Source organism: Ptychodera flava, unplaced genomic scaffold (genome assembly GCF_041260155.1).
Source record: "Ptychodera flava strain L36383 unplaced genomic scaffold, AS_Pfla_20210202 Scaffold_60__1_contigs__length_796720_pilon, whole genome shotgun sequence".
Taxonomy (NCBI): Eukaryota; Metazoa; Hemichordata; class Enteropneusta; family Ptychoderidae; genus Ptychodera; species Ptychodera flava.
In genome coordinates, this window is record NW_027248382.1 from 408,573 (window position 1) to 415,255 (window position 6,683).

A 6,683-nucleotide genomic window follows, 5' to 3' on the forward strand; every position below is an offset into this window, starting at 1 on the left:
TCGAATTGTGCAGCGTGAAACAGTTTTCAGAGGAAATTTTGTGGTCGTATGCCGACGATTTGCCGTACGCGTACGTACGTACTGCCATGGGGGGGGGGGGGGTTGTCGGAAAGGCCTTGACGGACGTTATCAAAATTGTGGTGGCACTGGCACACCTTCATGTGTTCATTGGCTTATAAGTTGACATTTGCAAGCTTTTTTTAGGTCTTGTGTGCCACACACACGGCATAGACGTGTCAGCATGGAGATATGCTTCTCCTCTGAGGGTCTATCACCGCTCACCTCCTCCATTTTATAGGTCAAACAAGCCAATCCTATATGTCAAAGGACGGAAAATAGGCTATGCATAAAATCCCGTTCCCTACATTACAGTCGCGTTCCCGACTTTGTTGTGAGTGGAAATGTTAGGTGATGTATTCAGGTCACTGGGACCCTGTCCGCATGAGCCGATGGCGGCGCTCTTCAAAAAAATTACGTCATTGCTCATTAACCTCCCCTATAAAAAGTTATACGGCTACAGGAAAGTTGTTTGTGGACTGCTGTGGTGTTGCTTTCCCTTTATTACAAAAATCATAAATATTGAGCGAGTGTAAATCTCGAGGCCACGTTATCATAAAACTACACTTAGCAAGGAGGTTTTCAGGATTAAGTTGAAGATGCTGAAGATAACCAAATATTTGCACATAGCGTACAGCGAGCATATGGAAAACAGCAACAACCAGTGTGAGATTTTCAAATCCGACATGAAAACCTTTTAAAAATGGAATTGTAAGTTATGAGAAATGATACTATCAGAATTAATCGACGTATGTATATGATTTAGTTTTTAGATTTCAAGTATAGTTGGAAAATCACCTTGAGGACTATTTTTGTTCCATATTTTCTCTTTGGCGCTATATATATATATATATATATATATATATATATATATATATATTATATATATATATATATATATATATATATATATATATATATATACTTCTGGTGGTCACAATTAACGTTTTACTTTACGACATGGTTAAATCGTTGTACACTGATTGCAGATAGGATAATTTGCATCGTAAATTAAAGGGTTCTAGGACAGTTACCACCCAGACAAAAACCCTCTGGACAATCACCATCAGACATTTACCCCCCCCCCCCCGGCTAATTTCTACCAACCAATTACCACTGATACATTTACCCCCAAAGACATTAACCACCCGGATATTTAGCCCATAATATTATTTATAACGACAATATTGCTTTGTCGAAAATGTCAAATGGGAAATGATGAAGAAAGAAGGTTCCCGAACAATCGCGAAGACCGCCCTTGCATCTTTTCTAGTTCTGTCTTCTGTTTGGTGCCACATGATCTACCTTTTGCTATGCCTGGCAAGTGTTACCGTACATTCTAATTTTTTAGTATGCTATACGTTGATTAAGCTATTTAAATGTTTCGGTTCTCAGGGAGGGATGACAGGCCCCCCCCCTACCGTGGATATTCAAATTAGAGATCGGATCATCAAAAGAGCTTCATTAAAATTTACTCCAAATTTTATTACAAATCACTGCAGTGATTGTAATTTAAAATTACTTTAAAGTTTATTACAAATTGCGCTTGTTCAATTATTATAAATTACTCCAAAGTTTGTTTTAATTTACTGCAGTATTACTGAATACAGTCGCTTTTGTTCGCTTTTGGGCTCGCTGCAGCATAACAGGTTTAAGGGTTTTGTTTAATATTTATATGACCCTATACATACATATATGCATACATACGTACGTACGTACTTACATGCATGCATGCATGTAGACAGGCAGGCAGGCAGCGTACGTACGAACGTACATACATACATACATACATACATACATACATACATACATACATACATACATACATACATACATACATACATACATACATACATACATACATACATACATACATACATACATACATACAGACAGACAGACATACATACATACAGACAGACAGACAGACAGACAGACAGACAAACAGACAGACAGACAGACATACAGACAGACAAACATTACATAAATTTCATGCATATTTTACATACATACTTTGCATACATAAAACAACAGAGCTTTTAATTATGTTTCTTTCGATATTAATCATTTAATCTGTACAATATCGAGCGTTTTACCAAGGGGCAAGTGAAGCACAGAATATATTCACTCCACTGCTTGGAGTAAATCATTTGCATTAAAAACATTATACAACATAAGTAGCTCACTTTTTGAAATATAGAGGTACAATTGTACACTAGAAAACTGGACGGCATCAATTTCAAATTTGCTTTCATTACCATTTATCTATCTCCATTTTTTACTGAAATGACTTTTGAAATACAATAACACATTGATAGTTCTAAATAGTGCCCTTAGTATACTGTTGAAAATAAGATATTTCTTTATATACTACTGTTTTCTTCAAATTCCATATGAACATAATAGGAATTGCTCTGCGTGTTCCGATTATTTAACTCTTCGAGCAATGAATTTTAACTGCACTTAAAAAACAAAAGGCAAACAAAACAATCCCTCACCTCCCTCGTTATTCCGTTATAATAATCGTATTGTATCTCACTCACTTGTTAGAACGAAAGACAAAAACAAACTATTTCAGTGATTCTGTACCTGTATTTGCGTACCTTCACGATCTATGCAACTTTCTGTGATTTTCTTCAACACGACCGGGCATATCTTTTGACACATCACTTTTCGTTATTAAAATACAAAATAAATTAAAATACACTATGCGTTATCAAAATACAACACGACCCTTTTTTCAGTTCAGTGTAATTGCCTCACATCGGCAGTAGCAAACAACTTGACCTTAAATACAATGAATGTAAAGCAAAATTTTTTGGAGAAGACAAAGTCAAAGATAATGTTACTGCCGATTTTTTCATAAAAGGCTTAATCATAGTAGCAGACCTCGTACTGGAAAAATTTATTTAGGCTACAAATTTATTTATGCGACAAATTTGTTTTTACTACAAAGCAGTGAAAAAAAACCAAAACATACAAGCATTCATGTAATCGAGCAATGAACCGCGAGATAAATAGCGTTTCTCGTTTGCTCAACTCACTGCATACTTGCCGTAGTTTAAGGAAATTTTGGAATTGCATTCGTAAGACAAAACTTGATAGATCTCAAAATAACGATGCCAGTATTGATATTACTAAGTTCTACGATCACTTCACCTGTACATTTTGTATGCCAAGTTGTACTAGTGAGGCTATGTCGACTGCCAAACGTAAGGTTCGAGATAAATGTACCAGCCTAATGGATGTTACCTTTTCCTTCTTTGTTGTGTCTGAATCTATGCTCGTTGCGTACATAAAGAAGCTGAGATCTGGCTGAGCTCCTGGAGCAGATGGTATAATGTCTGAACATTTGAAATACTCCGTTAACTCTAAGGTTATTTATCATATGAGTGTAATGTACTCTATCTGTTTTAAATTGGGTATTGTTCCTTTGTCATTTACTAGAGGTTAACTTATCTCTTTGTTAAAGAAATCGACACTTGATCCTGCAGTACCAAAACATACAGATCATTAACCTTGCTCTGTACATTTTCGAAAATTCTTGAACTTTATAATCTCGATGTTTCCAGTCAACATGAATTTAGTGATTTATAGTTTGGCTTTGTTACGGGTAGAGGAACTGCCTCTGCTGCAGCCTAAGAAAATGATGTAATTTCATACTGTAACAAACGAGGATCGACAGTTTATACTTGCTCTCTAGATGCAGAGGGAGCCTTTGATGCTGTACCTTATGATGTTTTGTTTGTAAAGCAATGGATGTACTTCCTAATCATTGCTGGATGATTTTAGTGTAATGGTACAGACATATAAGCGTAAAAATAAAGTGGGGTGATAGTTTGAGTGAACCAGCTGCGGTGTCTGTAGATACTCGGCAAGGAGGATTATCATCTCCTTTTCTTTTTCATTTGTTTCATCAAGATTTAGTTGATGAATTGTCGTCATGTGTTGGTTGTATTACGATTAGCAATTTATCTTTTATGTTTTTTGTTATGCTGACGACTTAATGTTAGCTAGCCTTTCTGTTACTGGACTCAAAATATGATCGAGATTGCAAACAAATATATTACAAATCATGGCTTGTGTTTCAATCCTAAAAAAAGTCAAGCTGCGTTGTTTTCGGTCAATGTACACCTACACCACTGCCATGTTGGTCACTGAGTGGTGTAAGACTGGATATATGTGAAAGTGTGAACTATTTAGGTGTAACTCTTTCATCGTCTAATTCTAATGAACACATTACAAATAGAATATAATAAATGCATGTCCGAAAGCTTTCTATGGACTTCAAGGTGCTGGATTCAGTAATGGCTATATTGACAGTAATTTACTCGCTTATGTATGGAATGCTGCCATAAGACAAGTTTTAATGTATGGTATTAACTGTGTACATCTGTCTAAATCATCCATCAGTGCAGCCGAAAAAATCCAGTCAAAATTACTTAAAGCGTGGTTTGGCACTGACAAATATTGTAGAAGTACTTCTTTCCTGAAGGCAATTAATGTTTTGAAAATTGATACGTCACTTCAAATCAGTTCTCTTGATTTGATGAAATCCATCTTTAGTAATAACTCTCGTGCACGTTGTTTTTACCGGCATCTCTTGAATATGCATTTATGTGGTAGATTGGAGGGTCACACCGATTTAGTATCACGTGTTGATAGAATTTGTGTCAGAAGTGGTATCTCACTTTTGTGGTATATTTGTAACAAGCGATACTCTCATTTGATCCGTAAAAATATGAAGACATGTATTCACCAGCTTTTGCTTGCAAAAGTTTTACACCGACGTTATCTTCTTAATATGTTATTAAGACCATTTTAAACATGGGTTTTCTTTTGTCTTGTACAGAGTGTTGTCATTCCATATGTTTATTTTGAAATTGTCTCTGTATCAGTTTTTGTACTTCTCTTCTTTTGACAGCTTTATAATATAATAATAATAAAGTATTATGTAGAAATAATAACACGAATAATAATAGGTTCAATTTCGTGAAAATTTCACCATAAGGGTATTTTGGGTCGAAAAGACCAAATATGATATCGATTTCACTGCCCCATGTTTCCATGGTAACCATTTTAGGTGTTGAAAATTTAAGTTTTTTTAATATCCCATGAACAGTTACTTTGATTGATATGAAAATTATCTAGTGGGGAAGTTCGGGTCAGAGAACACAAATGCCAGACTTATGTTAATGTTTCGAGTTGCCATAGTAACTATTTTGGGATTGAAAATGTTACTATTTCCCTAATTCCTATTATAGAACTATTAATTGATGTAAAAAATTGATAATAATGGGTTTTCTGGTTAGCACACCAAAAAAAAAACACACTCATTTTAATGTGAGATGTTTCCATGGCAACCATTCAGGAGTAACAACACCTTTTTTTTCAGAAGTCCCACAGCTTCAATGAACTGTTTTTTGATATCTATATAATACTTATAGCCCCTAAACTTGTAATAATAATAATAATAATAATAATAATAACAAGGCAGTATTGCTGAAGGCAATGAGTACTTGGGCCGTGATAGAGTAATTTTGAGGACAATATATACTACTATTCAAATATGGTCTTGAATTTCCTCCTGTCAATTAGGCATTTGATTGACTGGTTATTAAACGAAGCAATGGCATGACAACGGCAAAATATGTCTAGCAACTTTTGTGGAGTTTGAGGCAGGGGTTCTTTATTTATAGTGGAAATTGCTTAAACTCCTTAAATATTCAAATTACAGCAAATTTCTTTTGTTCTCGATGGTAGATGTCTAATATTTAGATGGGCATATTTAGATTTCTATCCTATAGTTATCCCTATACACCAAAAATCGGATATCCAGCTCTATTGGCTTGCTCAGAATGAGATATGCACATAATTAATGAGGTACAATATGTGGTGTCATAAGGTGTCCCATCATACCAAATATAAAGGGTGTAGCACTGGTAGTTACTGAGTTGTGGACAAATATATATATATTTGAGGTCAAAGGTCATTGAGGTCATGTCACATTTTGTCATAAATAATTGTATTGCTAAGTTATTCCTATATACCAAAAATCAGACCTCTAGCTCTATTGGCTCGCTCAAAATAAGATATGCGCATAATTAATGAGGTACAATATGTGGCGTCATAAGGTGTCCCATCATACCAAATATGAAAGGTTTAGCACTTGTGGTTACTGAGTTATGGACAATAATGTATATTTGAGGTCAAAGGTCACCAAGGTCACATGATATTTTGTCAAAATGTCTGAGATATCTGCGTGAACCGATGGACTCACTAATGGACTCACGGACGGATATGACCCAATCTATAAGCCCCCTGGACTTTATCCGTTGGGACAAAAAACTGTGTCAATGCATCCTTTAGGCAATATGAATACGATGAGAAACTAAATTTTTATTTTTCTTGGCCTTATACATGGGAGTCTATGGAGAACTGCCTTATACATGGGAGTCTATGGAGGTGTAAACTAAAAAGTCCTCTAACACGGCCAAATTCGATCGCATTGTGAAACAAATCGACGTGCATCTGTATGGGGTTGGGTACTATTCTTGTGCAAAGTTTGAAAGAAATTGACCAGGGCATGTCTGAGATATCTGCGTGAACGGACGGACGGACGGACT